The sequence below is a fragment of the Melanotaenia boesemani genome, chromosome 9 (assembly GCF_017639745.1).
Source record: "Melanotaenia boesemani isolate fMelBoe1 chromosome 9, fMelBoe1.pri, whole genome shotgun sequence".
Taxonomy (NCBI): domain Eukaryota; kingdom Metazoa; phylum Chordata; class Actinopteri; order Atheriniformes; family Melanotaeniidae; genus Melanotaenia; species Melanotaenia boesemani.
In genome coordinates this window covers 33,628,488-33,653,122 of record NC_055690.1, presented here as the reverse complement: position 1 = coordinate 33,653,122, position 24,635 = coordinate 33,628,488, and the positions used below count along the sequence as shown (strand labels likewise).

The window sequence follows — 24,635 nt, the reverse complement described above, 5'->3', positions numbered from 1 at the left end:
ACACAGTACCACAGGAAGTCAATGAGTTTGGAAATCCACAGAAACTGTAAAATAATCCATGAAGAATTTTGGTTCTTTGTGAGGCTTGGCATTCTCACCATCCCACACTAACAGAATACACTTTATTCTGGTCAGTTCACCATTCCTATTCTATATTAGATTATTTCTTAACTAGCAGCTTGCTGATGAGTGACATGTCAGATATCAGAATCCATCCCATTACCATCACACACCAGTATCATTCACTCTAAGAAATAAGAACAATAAAGTAGCAACTAGAATCTGGAGATTTAATACGTCATTACTTAAAGATCCTGAGTTTATCAGCTACTTTGAAAGAGAATGGTCCTTATATCTAGAAAACAACAACGTTCTGTCACGTGTAGCGGGCGGAGGTGAGGACCCAAATGCAGGCAGTCAAGGCAGGAGGCAGAACTTTGCTGGTGACAAGGTTTATTTCTCGAAACACAGGACAGGGAACCACACACGACAGGGGAATGAACCACATGTAAGGATCTGACAGGAGCAAACTGAAAACCATGGGGTATATATGCACAGGAGGAGTAACACGGAACAGCTGAAGTGAATGAGTAATTAGACCAAGTGAACTAATGAACCAGAAACAGGAACCACAGGAACACAAGAGGGAAAACCAAACATGACAAAACTGAAAACCTAAAGCATGAACATAACAGAAACTTAACATGATAAAACCCAAGAACTATAAACCAAGAGCAAGACCGAACTTAAACATGACAAAAACCAAAATCCTAAACCATGATCAAACACACACCAAAACCCAGAAACCATGACACATGCCAGAAACCATGTGTTCTTTGGGAAGCAGGAAAAGCAGTAATGAGAAGAAAATTAATTTCCCTCTCTTCCCATAAAAAGAAAAAAAAACAAGGAAGCTTTGAGTTAGAACTCCTTCCTTGAGGACACCTACCATGTCTCCCCAGAAGAACACAAACTGAATACACACTCAAAATGATACTTCTATATAAAGTTAACTACCGGTTTTCAGTGATACCCACTAAAGCATCCTCCATTTGGTTCATGTCACTGGACTCCCACTTATAAAAATTTCTATGGAAAAACAAGCCATCATGTATCACTCTAAAATATTTACAACAGACTAAACAGATGCCACAGATGCACTTCACAGAGACCTGGCTGAACGACCTCACCCTGGACTCACTGGTACAGCTGGACAGATTTCATCTCTTCAGAGTGGACAGGAATACAAGGGAGAGTGGTGAGAAGAAGGCAGGGGAATTGTGCTGTTTGTGAACAAGTGGTGTGAAGGAACAACAATGTATCTGGGATATTGAGCTGCTGGCTGTGAGCATCCGGCCCTACTCCCTGCCGAGGGAGTTTTCACACGTTATCACAATAACAGCCCAAACATGGATTCCCTGCAGTTTGCATACCAACCCGCATTGGGGTGGAGGATGCCGTCATCTACCTGCTGCAGAGATCCCTGTCTCACCTGGAAGATGCTGGAAATACTGTAAGGATTACCTTTTTTGACTTTGCCAGTACTTTCAACACTATCCACCCCTCACTGCTGAGGGTGAAGATGGAGAGAGTGGGGATCAGTGACCAGCTGGCTGCATGGGTCACCAACTACCTCACTGACAGATCTCAGTTTGTGAGGCTGCAGGACTGTGTGTCCGATGTGGTGGTCTGCAGCACTGGGGCCCCCCAGGGAACAGTCCTCTCATTTTTTCCACTTCACCCTGTACACATCGGACTTCACATACTCCACAGACAGTTGCCACCTCCAGAAGTTCTCCGACGATACTGCCATTGTGGGATGTGTGTAAAAGGGGAACAACTGTGAGTACATGAAGGTCGATTCACCCCACAAGCTGACCGTGTTTGATTCTTTATTTTACTAACACAGGAATCCTATTGGGTCCAGGCTTGATCTCAGAACAGCTGTCAGAAGTAGCAAAACTACAGCAAGGACCCTGAACGCATCATGGCATGGCTAATTTCTTAGCTTCAGTGACAGACTCAGACATCCAAGGTGTAGGACGGAGGTCTTTAAAGGAATAAAACATTTAGAACATATAATAGAAAATGGAAACGTCTTGTCATTTGATATACTCACTTCACAACATGGCTCAAGGTATGTGAAGACATATTAACGTGGCTTAAATTTAATATACTTGGAAATGCCACACTGTGCCTACAAGGTAACTTGGGTGACATTAACATTGTAATTAACTCTGCACACACAGTGCTCACGGTTTTATGAATTTCAAAGAAAACTATCCTTGTGAACTGGAAAACCATAATTAATCTGTGTATTCAGCAATTTAGGAATCTCTTTCTAGACCACATCAGTACTGAGACAATGTCTGCCTCCTCAAAGAATCAGTTAGCTGAATTTTATTTTCTCTGGTACCCTGTGATTTGCTCCATTATTTAGTGTGGGGGGGAGGATTGTGATCTTGTCGCTTTGGGGGTTGGATATTGGCAGTGGTGCCTGGTGGCTGTGGGTCCTTGGTGGTTTCCTGTGGTGGGAATCTGGGCTGTTCTGCTGTGGGGGCAGCTCTGTGTCATGCCCTGTCGGGGGTTGTGGAGGGTCTGCAGTTGGGGTCATCTTGTGGTGTTGAGGCGTGGCAGCTGGTGGGGCCTGGGTTGTTGGGTGTTGGCCCTGGTCTGTTCTGAGGCAGGCTGGGTGGGGGTTCTGGGTTCTGGTGCCTGGGGGTGGCCCCCTTTCTTTGGGGTGGAGGGGTCGGTCAGTGCCGTAGGGTCTGAGTCTGCTCTGGTGTGCTGCCACAGGTTGGTGCATGCCCTGGTGTTTAGTTGTGGCCCTAAGACCGAGGGTATGGCCCAGGGGCATGGGAGGTGTAGGGGTTTGAAGGGGGGTTTGGGGGCTCGTATGGGAAGGTGCAGGGGAGTGTTTATTGGTGAGACTGAGAGGTTTGTTTCCTTGTGTGTGTGTGTGTGTGTGTGTGTGTGTGTGTGTGTGTGTGTGTGTGTGAAGGATGAGTGGGAGGAGAAGGATAAGTGAAAGGAAGAGAGCAACAGATGACATGTGCCTATTTGACATTATTTATGGCAGAGGAAATGAAAGATCTTTTGTAGACATTTTTTCAGGCCAGTGGGACTTTGTAACATCTGCCTGAAGGTAACAACTGAAAGGAGGTGTAAATTGGGTGGAGGCGTCCTCTGTGATCACGGTGGCTTCCCTGGACACAGAGCAGCTGTTCAGTTGAGACAGAGATGTTTGGGTTGAGTTTATTATTTAACTGGCCTGATTGATTACACGGTTGAGATTTGTTTTGTGTTTGATAGTGAGGTGGGTGAACCATGAGGAAATATTGAAGGTGAGTACAGACTTAATCAGTGATTTGTACACCACAGTTAAAATATCTTTACTGACACTGAAAGCCCTGAGTTTCCTGAGCAGGTGGAGATGCTGTTGGGCTTTTTCGTAGACTGTCATCGTGTTGTTTGAAGGACAGGCAGTTGTCAATTTAAGTTCCAAGATATTTAAAACCTGTAACCTGCTCCACCTGTTGACCATGGATGCTGCTGGGTGTGAACAGAGGTGATGGAGAGTTGTCTCTGCCCCCACAGCACATGTCCTTAGTCTTGGCAATACTGAGCTCCAGATACACGTCAGAGAAGGTTTGGACCAAATTACTGACTGTCTGCTGGTACTCAGACAGAACCTGGTTGTCGCTCAGGTGGGCCACCAGTGCCCTGTCATCAGCATACTTAAAAAGTTGTGTTCCTCCTCTGCTACAGGTGATGTCGCTGGTGTAGGCAGAGAAGAGAGCGAGAGACTAAACACAGCCCTGGGGCAGTCCTGTGCTTATTGTTTTTTTTTTTTGTTTTTTTTTTTTTACTTGTCCTGTCCACCATCATAGCAGCAAAATGATAATCTGGTTGCTGTATCGTGCTGAACAAATTTGCTCTGCCAAGGGGAGGCCTATGGGTATAAGGCTCCTCTTGATAATGTGATTAATTAATTTATTTATTTACTTTGAATTACGGAATCTATGTAATCTTGCTGGACCTGACCGGAGGGGACAGAAAAAGATGGAAAATAGCAAAAAGAGCAAAAGGGAAAGAAGAAAGGAGACAAAAAGATCACAGACAGAAGGAAACGACCCTTCAATCCACACCATCACCAGACAACAAACTGTTACACCTGTACATGAACACACCAGAACATTTCCTACAACTTTTACAAAAGCAGAAACACACACACAGAAAAAACAGGGCTGCTAGTCATTAAGAGTTTTTAAATAATAACCAAATCAAAAAGACATAACACCGACCAGATACTAACTCACAGGAAAAATACAAAAAAAAAAAAAAAAGAATTATCGCTTAGTATTAAAACCCACTGGACAACTCAGTGACTGTGTCAGCATGCAGAGCATGAGAAACAAGGAGTGATCAGTGATGAAGAGTGGTGAGTGAGATCGCGCAAATGCGACCACGCCTCCACGGAGGCCAGAGGCAGACCAGGGCCAGAGGCCCAGGCCCTCAGCAGCAGACCCAGAGCACCAACCCAAGCCACCCCACCACGAAGACGACTCCAGCCCCACCCGAAGGGCGGCAGAGGAGAGCCCCAGCAAGAGCCCCCCACAGTCCCGGGGCACAGGTCTCAGTGGGCCAAGATCAGCAGCCGCCGGCCCCGCCAGGGACCGGCCACCCAGGGCGGCCCAAGCGAAGGGTCCAGGGCCCCAGGAGCCCAGAGGCGGCCGCCCCACCCTCCAAAGGCAGAGGGCCCGCAACATGCCTAGGAGGACCAGGCCCCCCCAGACAGCCACCCGGCATAGGCCAGCACACACCCCGATGATCCAGCCGCACACCCCGGGAACCAGGGTGCTATCGGCCCCCTCCCCCCACTCCCCACCTACTCCAATCTGCACCCCATATAACCCCACACTCACACCCTCCCCCAAGCCGCACCCACAGGCACTCACCACCACACAGTCACGCCACACACAACCCACCCACCATGCCCCGTGGGGGACACCCCAGATGGACCAGAGGACAGCGAGCCCCAAACCCCCCCCGAACCAACACCCACATTTATATTTTATTCTTACTCTGTTAATCATATTGAATATCTCTTATCTTACTAACAGTGTGCTTAAGCAACAATGAGACTCTTCATATGGGGTGAGTGAGAAGAACATGTGAGAGGCTGACTAACGCTGTGTTGCCAGTAAAACAACATGTGAGATGTTACACTTAAGGGAAATTTCTGGGTCAGCTGGAGTTCTGTGGAGATCCCTTGTTTGTCTGTGTATGGTTTCTTTGTCCCTGTTTTCCAGAGCACAAGAAGCCACCAAATGGATGGATGTCACAAGGAGGGGGGTAGACATCTGCATGACCTGTGACTGCATGTGGCCCAACTTCTGCAATTGCAGCAATAGTCAGCAAAACTGTGTATATTCCCCTATATAAGGATTCCAGAATCAGTTAGAGGGAGTTCTGACTGTAACAGCAGCAGACTCCGTATTATTTAGTCTAGGGGACAGATAATACGAATCCAGAATTCTGTATTTGCACATTTCTCATATCAATTGTAATTAATAAATTAGTTAACTGAGAGAAGTAGTCTGTCATATTTTGATCCATCAAAGAACATGCAGGAGAAAACCCTAAAGAGAAAGGTATAAAGAAAATGTGTGGAACACTACCTGATTAATTAGGAAAGTGGGATAGTTAGTACCTGCCTATTTTAATACTGAGGGAAGAAGTACCTGTTCTTTATTACTTGTGCATTTTTAAGGTCTTCTCTAACACTACCCAGCAGATGGGGCCATCTAAGTGGCCTCGTTGGTTGCCCCCTGTGGTGACTCGCTTCTCAGTTTTAATTCCACTTAGTCATCACAACACAAGAAACACAAACAATTGTTGAGAAGGGGCATGCCATTAAGTACATGGTGCGAATAAGGGTAGGAAGGGGGGACTGGTTGATGGTGTCCTGGTTCTTGGGGTGTGTAGTTGGAACATTGGGGTAAGTTCTGGCTCATGCTGGATGGTCATCTGGGGGTCCTAGAACTCCTGATGACTGTCAAATTTGTTTTCCTGGAAAAGCTATGGGAAATTCTCAGTTGTGTTTCTGAACAGGTGTAGCAGTTGGTTGTCTGGTGTTAGGTTGGATTGAAGGGTCGTTGCTTCTATCTACTGTATCTTTGTCTCGTCTTTCTACTTTCCTTTTTACTTTTATTATTTTCCTTTTTTTCTGTCCCCTCTGGCCAGGTCCAGAAAGATTAAATAAATTCAATAATTCAAATGAATGAATGAATGAATGAATGAATAAATAAATAAATTAATTAATTAAAAAATAAATAAATAAATAAAAGTAAATAAATAAATACATAAGATTTTCAAGAGGAGCCTTATACCCATCAAGCTCCCCTTGGCAAAGCAAATTTGTTCGACACAACACATCAGTCAAATCATCATTCTACTGCTACCATGCTGGACAAGAGCAGTTTAAAAAAAAAGAAAAAAATTAAACTTCCACCTGTAAAGTCTGACCAATCACACCACAAGAAGTGTTTGTTGCTGTTCATGATTTTTAGTTTTTAAAGGTGCCTCTACAAATTGTCAGTTGTGTTCTCTTAGAGACCTCTAGGGTGTTTTCTGTTTCTTTAAACTTGTAGCAGCTGATTAGTTTCTCTGTTTAGCTTTGATTACAGTTGTTTTTTTTTACTGTTCTCCCTTTTTCTATGTTTTCTCTTCCTATTTCTCCTCCATCCATCTTTTTCATGCTGTTTCTCCAGTTCAGTAGTTAGAGGCAAAAACATAATTTTAAATAATAATAAAGAATAACATTTATTATCTCTGAACCGCTTAGTCCATTAAGGGTTGCGGGTAAGCTGGAGCCTATCCCAGCATTAACAGGTGAGAGGCAGCGTACACGCTGGACAGGTCACCAGTCCATCGCAGGGCCAATACATAGCAGACAAACAACCATTCACACACGCACTCACTCCTAGGGAGAATTTAGAGTAATCAATTAACCTAACAAGCATGTTTTTGGATGTGGGAGGAAGCCGGGGTACCCAGAGAGAACCCACGCATACACGGGGAGAACGCCTCATATCCAAAAGTTTCGTCTTGTTCATTAAATTAGTTCAGCACAATGAGACAGCCAGACCATCATTCTGCTGTCACGATGCTGGACAGGACGGGTTAAAAACAAAATAAAAGAAAAAACAAAACAACTTATATTGTGGAGTATAAATGATGCAAATGTAGAGCCTTTTTTTTTGTCCTTTCACAGACTGTTCATGATACTATAACACACCTATCAAACAAACTGATTGCAGAACACCTCTTGTCACCTCTTTTCACCTCATGTCCAATAAAATATTAGATATTTATTAAATAATATTAATTTGTGATGGCATTATGAAGCTTTTTCTGCTTTTATGAAGCCACTGACGTTTCTTGTTGGAGGTATTTTCTTGGTTTGTTTTCATCTAGATGAAGTCAGTAAACTAAGACCTTACAAGAGAGCAGACATAATAAAAAATACACTTAAATACACAACATGAAATCCAAAATGTTTGCAGAGAAGGAAAGAATTACAGCTACATGGTCAGATTTGGTGGAAATTGGACTCAACTGCAGTTCTATAACAACGGCACATAAATGGAGACAGAAAGATTAGTTTATTTTCATCCAGACACTTGCATGCTTCATCCATGATGAACTAGGACAGAGTGGAAGATACTAACCTGCTTAGCAAAAAATAAAACACAACAGGAGCTACTACTATTTAAAGAAACAACACAGATATATCTGCCCCTCTTTCATGCCAAAAAATACATAAGTGAGGAAGGAGGGAGAAGTACTGAAGAGTCCTGCTTTACAGCACATGATAAATATGAACTCATGTTAGTTGAAGATATTTCTTTTGCTGTAAGACATCTGTATAAAGAAGCAGTGCCCTAATGACGCAAAATAAATCAGCTGCAGTTATTCTTATTTCCACTAGATGTCAGTGTTGTTCTATTCTTTGCTTCTTTTAGACAAACTGACAGCATCAGACTCGTTCATATATTCTGATCTTAGTTTTCTCTCCTTTGTGCCATCTTTGTGTATTCTTTTTCTTTATGTCTTCAGTCTGCCACTGGATTCTCTCTTTCTAGTCATCTTTCCATTCATTGGAGATTCTTCCCCCGTCTTTCCCTCTCATAAGCCCTTATTTTATCCTACCTATCCATGTTCTTCCTGCTACACGCTACACCCACATTTTTTGGCATTTCCTCTCCTTGTCAACCTTTGCTCTTTTTTTTCTGTCTCCATTTTGAGTCTCTTTGGTGCGGTAGGTTTATGTCACCCTACCTAAAGACTGCTGAGCAGTTAAACAAATGCAACAACTAGCTTTTGTGAACACTGTAACCTTCAATACCAGAAGTAAAATGGAAACATCTGACAGCTTGACAGATTCAAAACCTAACTGAAAGATGACAGGAAATAAAGTCGTGTTTTCTTAAAGTTATACAGTATCTCACATAAGTGAGTACACCCCTTGCATTTTTACATATATTCCATTATATCGTTTCATGGAACAACACTATAGAAATTAAACTATGATATACAGGGCACCAAACTATAAAAACTAAACTTTGATATTCTGTATGTCAAAGTTTAATTTCTATAGTGTTGTCCCATGAAAAGATAAAATGAAATATTAGCAAAAATGAGAAGTGTGTACTCACTTCTGTGAGATACTGTATAAAATCTAATTAAATTTTTACAGAAATTTACCCAGTCTGTGCAATGTAACAAGATTGGGTGCAGAACCTGTCTGGCGTGAAAGAGCCTGGAGTTGTTCCAAGCTGAGCCTCCTTCAGGAGAGTTCCTGAGCCAGTCCAGACAGACATGAGCAGGGAAGATCCAGGGTTTGTCAATGAGATGGAAGGAGGAAGACGGAGAGGAGAAAAAAACAGGGAGGGTAAGGTTTAAATTTACCAGTGAACGCTCGAAATCCAGCATGATTTACTGAACGAAGCCTTAAAGCACAAAGACTAGCGCTCCGGAGTGTCGGCTTCAAAACAGTTGGAGCCTGTTGGCCCGTCAATCAATCAATTAATCAATTAATCAATCAGACTTTATTGTACACATCTTTTTATATGTAAAACAAAGGGGTTTACAAAATGCAAATGAAAAATAATAATAAAACCACAAATCACTCTTCCACTCCAATCACATTTGGGGGGATCATGAAAAGAAAAGAAAAAAAAAGATGTTCAAAAAATCCTAGATGCAGATAAAAAGCTCTTAGATCATTACAAACGTTTGTATGGGATGCAACAGAATAAAATAAAAAAAAAAAACAATAAAACAAATGCTAAAAAGTGAAACAATAATAAATAAAGCTAACTCAAAGCAGCACACCAACTGATGCCTTGATTTTTACACAATTCATGAGTAACGATATGGACGTCTTTAAACACATCAGATGTGATTGGATTGTTTATAAAAGGAGCATTCACTAAAGGTTCACTAAAGGTTTAGTCTTTCCAGAAAGAATGGGTCGTGGCTTGGTTTGGTTGAAACTCTATCATCTTTCTCAATGACAAATTGCAATGAACTTTGGTCTTTCAGGATCTACAGAGCAGGATGTTGGGAAAAGATTCAGGGAGTCTGGAGAAATGTCAAAGTGGAAAGGACAAGGACAGAAATCACTATTGGATGATCTGGGGCCTTTGATCATGACACCATGATCATTACAGAAACATGTACTTAGGAGGACCAAGAGAGCCATTTTCACTCAGCATAGTTCACCACAGGATCGAGAACCAGAGCCGAAAGAAATGCATTAAACAAGGATGACAGAAATGAACTCTGTGTATAAATAGTTTGCTGGACACCAGCTTATCTTAGATGGAGAGCAAGACCTGTACATTAGCATGCTTTGGTCACCATGTTCCAAAAAACTGCTGCGACAGTGGGCATCAAGAGAAAACAAGACTGTTAAAGATGGATAATTCCTGAGTTAGCGACAGCCAGGTGGGAGCAATTAGGTAATCGGGACACTCAATTAACTATCTGCAGGGGATGGCATTTCACATCCTACAAAAAGCAGTCTGCAGGAATGTGAGGGAGTAGCAAGCAGTGGGGCAGAGGCAGGAGGTTTCTAGACGGGGGAGAGGTTTATTAATGGCTTAGTGGCTCTGGGATTGAGTGATCCAACACTCTCTAAGTATACCTTGATGTGTGTTCGCCTAGTGGCATGAGTGTGTTGGTGTTATCCCACTATACTGTGGCCTATGTCCTCTGAGTACTCTTGTTTTATTTGACAGCAATTTTTGGCCTTGGAATCAGCTGGCAACATTTCGCCATGTAAATCGATCAACGTTGGAGATTCGTGGTTCTCTTCTCATGCATTGGTGACAACTGGGGCAGAACCTGGATACTGCGTGTGTCGTGTGGAATCCCCTTTAGACTCTGATGTCATGCCCAGACAGGGTTTTCCCTCAAGCCTACACTGATTGGTCAGTGTCCAGAGGTGGAAGTAAAGGTGCAAGGCAGGACCTTCCTCTGTATTCTGGACACAGGTGCTCAGGTAACCCTGTTCAGCCAGTCCTTGTTTCAGCACCATGTAAGGCAAAAGCAGGTCCATGCAGGCTGCAGAAATTGTTAGGTTCCACCAATGGACTGAACCTGACATATGTTGACTGTGCCATTCTGGATTTTAAAATTGGGGGGTGGTGGTGTCTTCTAAAGGGGTCGTTATAGTCGAGGACCGGTGCCTCAAGTCAGAATGTGGGGTTCTGGGCATAAATGTTATAGGTCATTTTTGGGGGATGCTTTTCCAAGATGGACACCTAGGGTTGGCTGCATTTGAATGTATGCAGGTGTGGCGTTCTGGTCGTGCAAAGGGTTGGACAACGCCACCCCAGGTGAACTTACCACCAGGCACCCAGGTTCAATATGCACGAGGCAGAGACAGCAGTTCCAATAAACAGATGAATTTATTAAACAAAAAAAATATCAATTAAAATAACCAATAAAACCAAGGGAATAAATCAGGGCTGAGACCTACTTGGTTGGGGAGGGTCCAGACAAAACGAAAAGAAGGGGGTCCCAGGAACACCACAAATGAGGTTAAACAAACAAAAACAAGTTAAATCCACACGACACACAAAGGGGGCACCAACACCACTAGAGACATCAATCCACCACCAAAGGCTCAGCACCTGATAAAAGAAAGAAAACAGAGTTATAAAATACTCTCAATGAAACAAAGTCACTAAAAACCTGATAAAAAAAAGATGACCAAAAGGACTGCCTCTACTCTAAATCAGGCACACGCACGTGTGCACACTAGCTCGGCTAATGGCTGTCAATGGAAGACATCATTCTAAGTGGTCAGGTGACAGCATCAGTGTCCACAAAGTAGTCAACAGTTCCAGAAAAGCAAGACTTAACCCCAGAGCGTCCTCCCTGTGAAGATCCTCCAAGATGACCGCGCCCGAGCAAAGCAAAGCACAATAAAGCGCAGCAAAGCAAAGCAGCAGCGGTCCCCAACAGACCAGATCCAGTACTGCACGGCCACTCCACAGCTCAAATCAGGTGATCCGGGATCGCACAGCATATCGCGGAGCTTTCACAGACAGGCCTTCGTCCTCTGCAGCTTGGCGTCAGACACTGTGTTGTCACACCGCTGTGTATAACCCACAATCCAGGGCTGCACGTGAGATGAAGAAATCTACGAGTTATGCAGCATGCAGCATCAGCCTAAAGGATCCGTGAGCTCGATGAGGAGTGCACAGCCTCTCTGAGACAATAACCAGAGTGAGCAGCACTAGATGGACAATCAAACATTTTGCAGCGATGGCTGCTAGCCTACCTGCACTATCCAGGAGGGGAAGTTCTGGGTGACAGGAAATGACGTAAGCCCAGCCACCAGTAAGCGAGAGGCAGCCTGCACACCCTGCTTGCCTTTTATATGATCGCCCCCCCGGTAATTGGCCGATCAACACATATGGCAATCAATAACACACGTAACACATGTGTGTCCTGCTGCACTGGCAAATATTGAAGGTAAGGCCTGGGAAAAGGCTTTCAGGGTGTACCATAATGTGCTGGCCAGAGGTCTCCTACAGGACTTTCAGGGACCTGCCCGATTGCAGGCACAAGACAGGGTTGTCCTTGCTCACCAAACAGATATCTTAGTATGGGAATGGGTTCCACAAGCAGCAGGACAGTCATATTGTTGCCTGGTGGAACATTTTTTTTGGGGGGGGGGGCTTTACAACCCACATTCTTATCCTGTGGAACTGTCCTCCTGCAGGCCTCTGGCCAGAGTTTCACAGATCAACCTCACTGATTTACAAAGCCAAAAGGAACTAGTTTGTGGCCAAAAAATGACAATGAGGTGGAAGTAGATGTCAAAGTGGGACCTTATCTTTAGCTAATTATTGATCAGTTATGGGTTTTTGTTTTTTGCATGAGTTTGGCTATTGAAATGTGTGGGTTTTTTTTATGCTGGGTTTTATATTTTACTTGCTGTGTTACTAATTGCATGAGAGACACCTGGACATGATTGGGAACAGCTGATTTCAGTTAGGTCCCCACGCCCCCTGGCTCTGGATTGGACAATGGGTAATAAGGAGCCTCTCTTAAGGACTGAAGGAGGATGAGCAGGGGAGCAGCAGATTAAGTGGTGCAGAAGTGAAGGAGGACTGAACAGAGACAAAGCTGCAGTACAAGTGGGATTGAAGGAGTCAGAGGGAGCTGCACGGACGGCAGGCAGAGAACCAGAGAAGCTGCAGGATTGGCCCAGGCTTTGAGGAGACTACTGCAATGCCTGTTACCAGCTAAGTAGAGGAAAGTAGAAGAGGGTGATGGGCTAGGTAAGGAACAGCAGAGTGAATTGATGGACTTGTTGCAGAAGTGGACTCATGTCTTTGCTTTCCACAAGGAAGACTATTGTCGAACTAGCGCTGTATTGCAATCCATACCCACAGGGGATGCTCCACTGGTAAGAGAACATTATAGGCCAGTTCCACCAAGCCTTTATTCAGAACTGCACACTTTGCTGCAGGGGATGTGGCCAGGTGTGTAGTCATTGAAAGCTTGTGCCCTTGTGCTGCACGCCTTTTAAGGAATACACAGACGGTTTTCACTGTGGTAGAGGCTGTCTGGTCCTTAGTCAGGACTGCCTCACCATAATGACTCACCACAGGATGGAGTGGGGCTCTGGTTTCTTAGGCTGCTTGACCAATACACATAATTGGCACTCGGCAGTCTGGGAGTCTTTACCATACTCTCCCAGTATACCCGAGACTTCAGGGCTTGTGCTATGTGCTGCCCTCATGCATGGCCAAAAGCCTGGTGGCAACATGTCCACACCTTGTGGCACTCTGAACTAGGCACAACCACCAGGTTTAAAACCTACCCTGTCTCTGAGTCGTGTCTAAATCACACCAAGAATCAAAAAGGTCTAGGCTGTCCCATTCTTTCCCTAGCTTCTGCCCACTGGGGGTCAGGCTTGCCAAATCCAGCTGTTTTAAGAGCTTACCTTGCTCCTTTCACCACCTTACACTTAGGATTCCATCCCCCTCTTTGTTTTTATTAGCAATTCTTGATTTATTGTATTTCAAATGTGGATAAAGCCCCCAAACACTCAAACAAAAGATAATTTAATGAAACAGCACCCCCTCATTTTAGTTTTATGAATAAATGTCGAAAGGGGGAGGAGAAGCTGCCTTATTTAAAGATTCATTCCAGTGTAAAGAGATTTCATTTGCTGATTTTACTTCTTTTGAATATTTTAGTTTTACTTTAAGGGGCATTCCTAAAATCCTATTTCTAATCATCTACAGACGTCCAGGACATTGTGCAAATTTTATTGATGAATTTTTTGAATTATTGTCAGTTATCTCTACAGATTTTAACCATTTCATCTTAACTGGGGATTTTAACATTCACATAGATAACATGACGGATGGTAATGTCAAGGAATTTTCTTCCATATTAGACATGTTTGGTTTGTGGCAACATGTAAAACAACCGACCCACATTCAAGGTCACATTCTGGACCTGGTTATTTCAAAGGGTGTTGATATTTCTTCTGTTGCGGTCATTGACTTGGCTTTGTTTGACCATTTTTTGTATTTTGTTTGATTTACTGATCACTCAGAATGTCCAACCAACCTGCTCCTCGGTTAGGAAGAGGTACATTAATGAAAGAACAAGTGCTAAGTTTGTGGAGGCCATAGCTATGTTACCAACAACCAGTGCAGAGTCAGTTGATGGACTCCTGGATCATTTCAATCTGAAAATCTTGAATGTAATGGATGCTGTTGCACCAATAAGAATCAAGAGCAACTTGAGCAAACAGAAAACACCATGGAGAAACACCACTGTGGTTACCAGCCTAAAAAGAGAATGCAGAAAAACTGAGCGGAAATGGTGGAAAAATAAACTTCAAATTTACTATGAGCTGTACAAACAAAGCCTGCGTAACTATAACAATGAGCTGTGCAAGGCCAGAGAGCTGCATTTATCTGAAATGATTAACAGGAATGTCAACAATTCTCGCTTTGTTTGCTATGATTGAAAAACTTACTAATCCTCCTATACAGATAAGCCCTGAGCTCCTTTCCACTGAGAAATGCAACCAATTTGCAAACTTTTTTAGCCAAAAAATTAAAACAATTAGGCAAAATATTAATTCCACACAGTCACACAAGAAAAGTAGTCTGTGCAATTTAAAACGGTTGATGTAAAAATCCTACAAGAAACAGTTTGGCATTTGAAATCAACAACATGCACTCTGGACATGATACCATCCGACTTTTTAAAAACAGTTTTTATCTCAGTAGAAAGTGATCTCCTACTGATAGTTAACAGCTCACTGGCATCAGGCATTTTTCCCAAGTCACTAAAGACAGCTGCTATTAAGCCACTCCTAAAGTGACGGGCGGCAGGTAAGTGACGCTAATGCTGTAGGTGACGTAGTTCCGGGGGAGACGGCAGATTCAAACTAGGCGCCCAAACATTTCTACTTTCATTCGATTATATTTTGTGCCAACCTAATTAAAATATTCTTTAAAGTAGGACTATAGTGTCTTTAAAAGGTACACTCTGGAGCACAGCGGGGAGGATTTGGCCAGCCTGACAGATTTTATAGATCGTTGTTACGACAGAATCGTCATGGGGAAACCAAACAACACCTCCACCCCCTCCACCTCATCTAAATCCAAGAGACAGCGAAATGAGGATTCACCTGGAGCTATTTCACCAACGGGGAACGACTCAACAGATGTTCTGATCTCCATAGATAAGAAACTCAGTAGTTTTGATGCGTGTTTGAGTCTGGTAGAAATTCTCCACAAAGAGTTCCAGGCGCTACGTGAATCACTAGAATTCAGCCAGAAGCAGGTGGAAAGTCTGGCTGCAGAAAATGCCGGTCTCAGAGAGACGGTAAAATCCCTCACCGAGGGCTTGACCCGTCTCTCAGATGAAAATAAGAAGATTAAGGAAACGGTGATCGATCTGCAGGCGCGGAGCATGAGAGAGAACCTGGTATTTGCAGGGATTCCAGAGCAGACGGAGGAGGACCCCGAGACCACGGTGAAAAACTTCATCAAAACCCACCTGAAGCTCCCGGAAGAAACGGTGAAAAACATCTCCTTTCACAGAGTCCATCGGCTCGGCGGGAGGAAACCCGGGTCCAGCAGACCAAGACCCATCGTAGCGAAGTTCGTCAGCTTCAAACAGAAGGAGCAGGTGAAGAACCAGGGCCGCGAACTGAAGGGGACCAACTTCGGAGTAAACGACCAATATCCGAGAGAGATTCTGGACCGACGGAGAGTCCTGTTTCCCATCAGAAGGAAATCTATGGCTAATGGCGCTCGCGCTGTCATCGCGGTGGATAAACTGTTTATTAATGGACAACTGTACCGCGACCCGGACGTCACTCCGTGGCTCTTCTGATCCCAGGTGCTGTATGTCAATCTCTCCAAATGATCACTCTTAACTCGCCATTATAGATCACTGACAGTAGAACACACTGCTCGTCTCACCACAGCCTCTACATCTAGATCGATGTATTTTTTTTCTGTTTTGTTTTTATATTTCACACAAATACTTTTCTCACTTTTCACTATCTTTCACGCTTTCACTGTTAATTGTAATCCAGCTCGTAATATCAGCAGCGCACGCGGCCGGTCGAAAACCGTCAGGACGCACAGCCGCACCATACATGATAAATATAAACACTCGCCTTTTATGTATGAGAGAACATGCATTAAGGTAGACTACATATACGGACATTTAACATACGGACAAACGCGCGCAATCAGGCTGCATGCAAACACGCGCGAACACGCAAGAGGGGCGCACAAAGACACACGCGTCAGTAACACGCATGAAGCATTAAACCGTTCACAATAACCATGTTAAAAATCGTCTGTTGGAATGTACATGGAGCCGGTTCCAGGGAGAAGAGGTTGAAGATCTTTAATAAATTACAGGAGCTGCAGGCTGACATTGTCTTACTACAAGAGACTCATTTAACAAACTCAACCATAGATCTTCTTCAAACAGCTCAGTTTCCTCATGTTTACTCAGCCTGTTATAATTCTAGGCAAAGAGGAGTAGCTACTCTTATTAATAAGAGACTAAATTTTGACATAGATAGCACAGTAGTGGATCCGGAAGGCAGATTTCTGATAACTTTATTATCTATTTGTAATATCAAATTATGTATTACCAATGTATATGGCCCCAATGCAGATGATCCCTCCTTTTTCCACTCCCTGTTTGCTACACTCCAGAATTATTCAGATAACAGAATAGTGCTAGCTGGTGATTTTAATGTAGTCTTGACTGAACAAGATCGCTGCAGCACATCAGCCAGTCATCGAGTCTGGCAGTCGTCAGAAACTATCAAACAGTACATGAAGGATTTTGGTCTTTGCGATGCTTGGCGCTCTCACCATCCTAAACTAAGAGAATACACCTTCTTCTCTTCAGTTCACCACTCCTTCTCTAGAATAGATTATATTTTAAATAGTAACTCACTAATGGACAACATTTCAGAGACTCAGATACATCCAATCAGCATTAGCGATCACGCACCAGTTTCATTCACTCTGAGAAACAAAAATAATAAACCGATTGGTAAAAGCTGGAGATTTAACACCTCTTTATTGAAAGATCCTGAGTTTATTGATTATTTTAAAAAAGAATGGTCAATTTATATAGAAAAAAATGACATGCCTGAAACTTCAGCGTGTCTCCTTTGGGAAGCAGGAAAAGCAGTAATGCGAGGGAAAATAATTTCCTTCTCCTCACATAAGAAGAAGAAGGAAACAGCAAGAGTTTTAGAATTAGAACTCAGGATTAAATCATTGGAGGAGGCTTACCGCATTTCCCCCGAAGAGCACACAATGAATAATATAAGGAAAACTAAATTGCAGCTTAAAGAAATTATAGATAAAAAAACACAGTTTTTAGTGCAAAGACTTCGCTTGGAGAACTTTGAACACAGTAACAAATCTGGAAAGTTTTTAGCAAATCAACTAAAAACAAACAAGGAGAAAACAACAATCTCCTCTGTTAAAGATCAAGACGGAAACATCAGCCATGACCCAGACAAGATAAATGACACGTTTAGAAGCTTCTATAAAACATTATATGAATCACAGATTAATCCAACAGATGAACATATTGAACAATTTTTAAACAACATTAATCTACCAAAACTAAAAAATGAAAATAAAATAAATTTAGATGCACCTATTACTGTAGATGAACTCCACAAAGCTCTCCAACATATGTCCAACAATAAAGCCCCGGGTCCAGATGGTTACTCAGCAGAATTTTACAAGGAATTCTGGACAACGCTAGCTCCTACATTTTATAATATGTTGTTAGAAATACAGGAAAAACAAAAAACACCGCAAAATATGAACTTAGCTAATATAACACTATTGCTAAAACCAGGCAAAGACCCCACACTTCCATCCAGTTACCGTCCCATATCTTTAATAAATGTAGACCTGAAAATAATTAGTAAAGCTCTTGCCAGAAGGATAGAAAAAATAACCCCTCTTATAATACATCCGGACCAGACAGGTTTTATAAAAGGTCGACATTCATCTACTAACACACGTAGACTAATTAACCTCATTGATTACTCTACTTTACATAATCTAGAATCCACAATCATTTCTCTAGATGCAGAAAAAGCCTTCGACAGGGTAAACTGGAAGTTTCTATTTGCAACACTAGACAAATTTGGGTTTGGACCTTCTTTCATAGAGTGGATTAAAATATTATATAATAACCCAAATGCATGTGTGAAAACCAACGATCAAACTTCTCCAAGCTTCCGCTTACAGAGAGGCACCAGACAGGGCTGCCCACTCTCCCCCTCACTTTTTGCCATTTTCATAGAGCCGTTAGCAGCTGCTATTAGACAAAATACAGAAATTAAAGGAATCCAGGGCAAAAATATAGAACATAAAATAAGTCTTTATGCAGATGATGTATTACTCTTCCTTCAGAACTCACAAACATCACTCTCTGAGACAATCACAGTTATTAATAAGTTCTCATCAATATCTGATTATTCTATTAACTGGTCTAAGACTACAGCCATGTCCATCAACTGTGACCTACAAAACATCCCTAATATCAAAATACAGACAGGAAACATTAGATATTTAGGTATAAATATTTCCCCCAGATTATCAGATTTAACAAAACTAAACTATGTTCAGCTACTAAAAACAATAGAAGATGATCTCTTACGGTGGAGGCGCTTACCCATCTCACTAATGGGGAGAGTTGCCACCATTAAGATGATGATTCTACCTAAAGTTAATTATTTATTTTCAATGATACCCACTAAACCCTCCACCAGTTGGTTTAAATCTCTGGACTCTTTCATATCCAAGTTTCTTTGGAAAAACAAGCCGTCACGTATCAGCCTTAAAACCTTACAGCAGACTAAAGATAGAGGAGGACTGGACCTACCAAACTTTAATCACTACTTTATAGCTAACAGGCTGCAGTACATCTCCAAGTGGCTCAAACCCAGTTATCTGGATGAGCCGTGGCTAGATGTGGAGCAGGCTTTGTGTGAGGACTTAGTCATCTCTGACCTGCCGTTCATCAGCTCAACCATTAAACCATATAAGTGCTTTAAAAGCCTTAACATCCGTTTTTCCTTAATGACTTGGTGGGAATTCTGTAAGATAACCAGATCTTCCCTCTTTCCATGTAGACTTACACCCATCTGGAACAACCCTGACATCCTGCAGAACAAAAAGATGATAAACTTCACTCAATGGAAGACTAAAGGAATACAACAGTTAGGACAGATAATAGAAAATGGAAACTTTGTATCTTTCAACACAATTGTCTCACAGTATGGAATCAACAGCAATAAATTCTTAGAGTACCACCAACTAAAATCAATTATATGTAAGAAGTATACCCCTGTACAGTTAGACTTGCAGCTTCCTGTCAGAATAGCAGAATTCCTGAATCATAATACTCCAATATTATTATCAAAAATATATAGATTACTTGCAAAGCTAGAAGACAGGATATCTCTCCCAACTTCAAAATGGGAAGATGATTTATCTAATAACTTTGATCAGAAAAGATGGTCACAAATATGTTTAAACACGTTTAAAATGACTCAGAATTCAAATATACAACTAATACAATTCAAAATTCTCCATAGAACTCATTATACAGGACACAGGATGTTCAGGATGGGCCTTTCACCATCAGATATCTGCCCACACTGCTCTGAGAACACCTCTGATAGCTACATCCATGCGCTGTGGTCCTGCACACCTGTCCAAAGGTTCTGGATTAAGGTGTGTGAAGATCTCTCAAAATGGTTTAAAACTAGTTTTCCTGCAAACCCCACACTTTGCCTACTGGGCGACCTGGGTGACACCAACATAGGAATACACTCCATAAACTTGGTCCTCGCAGTCTTATGCATCGCAAAGAAAACTATTCTTGTGAACTGGAAAGATAAGAACAATTTGTCTATCCAGCAGTTTAGAAATCTCCTGTTAGATCACATCAGCATTGAGACAATGTCTGCCTCCTCCAGGAACCAGTCAGTTGACTTTCATTCCCTCTGGTCCCCTGTGACTGGCTACATCACTTAATGTAGGTGGAGGATTGCGGCTTCGCTGGGATAGGGGCGGATGTGGGTGGGGGGTCCCTGGTGACTTCAGGTCTCCGGTTGTCTCCTGGGTGGGGATCTAGGCTGCTCCGCTGCTGGGTCGGCTGGGGGTTCCGGTCTGGGCGGGCGGCATTGGGTGGGCCCCGGGGTGGGGCTGCCTCGTGGCGGTGGGGGGTGGCTGCCGGGGTGCCTGGGTCGGTGTCCGTCGGCCCCTGGCCGGGTGGCCGGTCGGGCCCGGGGTGGGCCGGGTGGGGGCCCCGGGCTCTGGGGCGTCGGGTCTCCCCCCGCTCCTGGGGGTGGGGGGTCTGCCGCTGCTGGGGGGGGCTGGGCCCGTCCGGATGTGCCGTGCCGGGGGTTGGTCCGTGCCCTGGTGCTTGGTCGCAGCCCCGGAACCTAGGTGGGGGTGTGTTTGTGTGTGGGTGTGTGTGTGTGTGTGTCTGTGGGTATGCTGGTGTGTGGGTGGGTGTAGAGGGACGTGTGTGCTGTATGTGTGTGTGGGTGTGTATGAAGGTCTGGGTGTGTGCGTGTATGTGTGTGTGTGAGTAGTGTGCGGGTGTGTGTGTGGAGGTCTATGTGGGATGTGGGTGTGTGTGAAGGTATGTATATATGAGTGTGTGCACGTGGAGGTCGAGGTGTGTGTGGAGGAGTGAAGGAGTGGGTGGAGGCGTGAGTATGTATGGAAGTGCTTGTGTGTATATGCAGGTATGTATGTGAGTGTGTGTGTAGTGGTGTATGTGTATGGAGGGGTATGAGAGTGTGTGTGTATGTGGGCACCGGTGTGTGTGTTTATAGGTATGTGCGTGACGTGTGTGTGTGGAGGTATGTGCACGTATTGAGGTGTTGGTATATAGAGGTGTGTGAGAGTGTGTGTGAGTGGCTGGGGAGAAAAAAAAAAAAAAAAAGAGTGTGTGCGTTTGCAAGGGGTTAGGACGTGTCCTCTGGGGGGCGCCCTGGCTGGGTGTTGGGGGCGGGGGCCTGGGGTTCCCTTCCTTCGCCTCGCCCCCCTCCCACTCAGAAAGAGGAAAGTGGCCCCTTGGGCTGGTGGCTGGCCCCTGGGGGGGTTCGTGGCGTGTCTGGGTTGGGGTGCCTGCTCTGGGCCTGTGACGCCCTTCGGGGCCGGCGGGGGACGGGGGCGCCCTAAGCCACTGGCGGGTCGTCTTCCAGGGGGGAGGCTTACCCCCCTCTGGACCTACATCTCCTGACCCCTCCCCTCCCCACTCTTCACTACATACACAGGTAGGGCCGTGGGGGGTGTGCTTGTTGCGCTGGGCGGGGCAGGGGGGTCATCATAGTGGCCCCGTTGCTTCGCCGAGCGGCAGCATGCCTCCCAGCTTTTAATTCCACTTAGTCACTGAGCACAAATAACATTTGCAACATACAAACACGTTTTGGGGGGTGGAACATGCGAGGTCAGGTGGGTGGGACTGCTCAGGTGGCCCCACCCCCTCCTCAATGCAGTTACTGCCCCCCAATTTTAACCCTCTTTTTTTTTAAATTGCAAACAGCACATAATATATTCCCTCACTAGTGGGGGGGGGGAGGGGGGATGGGGTCTTCAAGCGCCCCTGTCTCCATGGATGGCCCGGGGGCGGGGCGGGCCGGGTGGCCTGTCGCGTTGGCCCGGGGCGTGGGCGGGCTGTCCCGGGGGGTTTGGCTGCTGGCCCTGGGGGGAAGGTGCTGTTTTGGGGGTGGGGAGTGGGGGACTGGGGCGGGGTGGGGGGGGGTGGGGGCCTGGCTCGTGTCTCCTCGCCTCCTGGCTGGGGCTGTCCCCCCGCGGCGTGGGGTGGCGGGAGGATGGTGGTGGGGGGATGGTGTTTGTGTGTGTGTGTGTGTATGTGGGGGGGGGGGGGGTGGTGTATGGGTGGGAGAGTGGTGTGTGTGTGGGGGGATGGGTGGTGGAGGGATGGTGTGTGTGTGTGGGAGGGTGGGGTGTGTGGAGGTGGATGTGTGGTGTGTGGGAGGGGGGGGTGGTGTGGGTGTGGGAGGATGAATGGTGGAGGGATGATGTATGTGGGGGAGGATGGGGTATGTGTGGGAGAATGTATGGTGCAGGGATGGGGAGTGTGTGGGAGGATGGATGGTGGAAGAATGGTGTGTGTGCAGGAGGCTGGATGGTGTATGGGAGGGAGGATGGTGTGTGTGTGGGGGAGTGGTGTATGTTTGGGAGAGTGGGTGATGGAGGGGTGGTGTGTGTGTGTGTGGGAGGATGGGGTACGTGAAGGTGGATGTTTGGTGTAGGAGAGGGAGGATGGTGTATGTGTAGGAGAATGATGTATGTGTGGGAGGATGGGTAGTGGAAGGATGGTGTGTGTGTGTGTGTGTGTGGGAGGTGTGAAGGTGGAGGATGGTGTATGTGTGGGAGGATGAGTGGTGGAGGGATGATGTGTGTGTGGGAGGATGGGGTAGGTGTGGGAGAGGTTATGGTGGAAGGATGGTGAGTGTGTGGGAGGATGGATGGTGGAAGGATGGTGTGTGTGTGGAAGGATGGATGGTGGAAGGATGGTGTGTGTGTGTGGGAGGACAGAGTATGTGAGGGTTGGATGGTGTATGTGTGGGAGGATGAATGGTGGAGGGATGATGTATGTGGGGGAGGATGGGGTATGTGTGGGAGAATGTATGGTGCAGGGATGGGGAGTGTGTGGGAGGATGGATGGTGGAAGAATGGTGTGTGTGCAGGAGGCTGGATGGTGTATGGGAGGGAGGATGGTGTGTGTGTGGGGGAGTGGTGTATGTTTGGGAGAGTGGGTGATGGAGGGGTGGTGTGTGTGTGTGTGGGAGGATGGGGTACGTGAAGGTGGATGTTTGGTGTAGGAGAGGGAGGATGGTGTATGTGTAGGAGAATGATGTATGTGTGGGAGGATGGGTAGTGGAAGGATGGTGTGTGTGTGTGTGTGTGTGGGAGGTGTGAAGGTGGAGGATGGTGTATGTGTGGGAGGATGAGTGGTGGAGGGATGATGTGTGTGTGGGAGGATGGGGTAGGTGTGGGAGAGGTTATGGTGGAAGGATGGTGAGTGTGTGGGAGGATGGATGGTGGAAGGATGGTGTGTGTGTGGAAGGATGGATGGTGGAAGGATGGTGTGTGTGTGTGGGAGGACAGAGTATGTGAGGGTTGGATGGTGTATGTGTGGGAGGATGAATGGAGGAGTGGAAGGAGAGTGTGTGTGTTTGTGTGTGTTGGTCTGGGGGGGGGGGGGGGGGGCAGGACTGGTTCTCGGGGTGTGCGGCTGGGCGCTGGGGTGTGGGGCTGGCCTCTGGCGGTGGCCGTCTGGGCGGGCCGGGTCCCCCCGGGTGGCGTGCTGGCCCTTGGTCTGTGGGGGTGGGGGGTGTCCCTGCGCTCCTGGGCCCGGGCCCTCTGCCCCGTCTGTCCCGGGCGGCCGGTGCCCGGGGGGGTCGGGGACTGCTGGCCTCGGCCCGCCGGGGCCGGTGCCCTGTGTCCGCGGGGCGGCTCCTGCTGGGGTCTCCTGCTGCTGCCTTCCTGGGCGGGCGAGTGGTCGTCTCTGTGGACCGGTCGGGATCTGTAGCCTACGGGGGGGCTGGTGGCCTGGGTCTCGGGACCGCTGGCCTGACTCTGGCCTCTGTTCAAGTGAGGTGGCATCTGCATGATCACTCTGCATGGTCACTCCTCCCTGAACGTCTCCACACAGTCTTTGCGTCGCCGTGTGGCCGAGTTCTCCAGCATATCCACACAGGTTTCTCTGCGCGTGTTCTTGAATACATATTTTTTTTTATTTTTTTTTTATTACTTCTGTTCTTATTATTATTATTATTACTCTTACTCTTATTATTATTACTACTACTATTATTATTATTACTATTATTGTGATTATTATTATTGTTACTATTATCAACTAGTTGTGTAATGACCTACTGGCCAGGATGATCTTAGCTATATATGTTGCAAGTAGTATGGATTACATGGTTTCCTGTATAATGTTTTAAGTCCCCACCCGCACTCCCCACACCCTTTCTGTCCCTCTCTCTCCCCTCCCTCTTCTCTCTACTTTCTTTTCTATCTCTCTCTCTCTCTGTCCCCTCCGGTCGAGTCCAGCATTAAGAGTCTGATTTAATAAAGTTTTTCATGTCATCAAGAGGGACTTTATACATGTAGTATAAATCCCTGCTTGATAGAGTAAAATTGCCCAGCACCAGACAGCAGCCAGACAATCATTCTGTTTGCAACGATGCTGGACAAGACAGGTTAAAAAAAAAAAAAAAAAAGCCACTCCTAAAGAAAAGGACTCTATACGCCCCTATAATGAACAACTATAGACCGTCTCTAACCTCTCTTTTATTTCCAAGATTATTGAAAAAGTTGTATTTCACCAGCTTCATGACTTTTTAAATGAAAGTGGAAATCTTGATAAATTTCAGTCCGGCTTCCGACCTCATCACAGCACTGAAACAGCTCTGGTCAAAGTGTTAAATGACATTCGGTTGAATACTGATTCTGGTCAAGTATCAG

At 45.3% G+C, this 24,635-nt stretch overlaps 1 pseudogene; it reads right to left on the bottom strand.

The window, feature by feature from the left end:
• Window positions 1-10,384: 10,384 nt before the first annotated feature.
• LOC121645546 overlaps window positions 10,385-24,635 on the bottom strand; it is a 30,990-nt pseudogene continuing 16,739 nt past the window's right edge.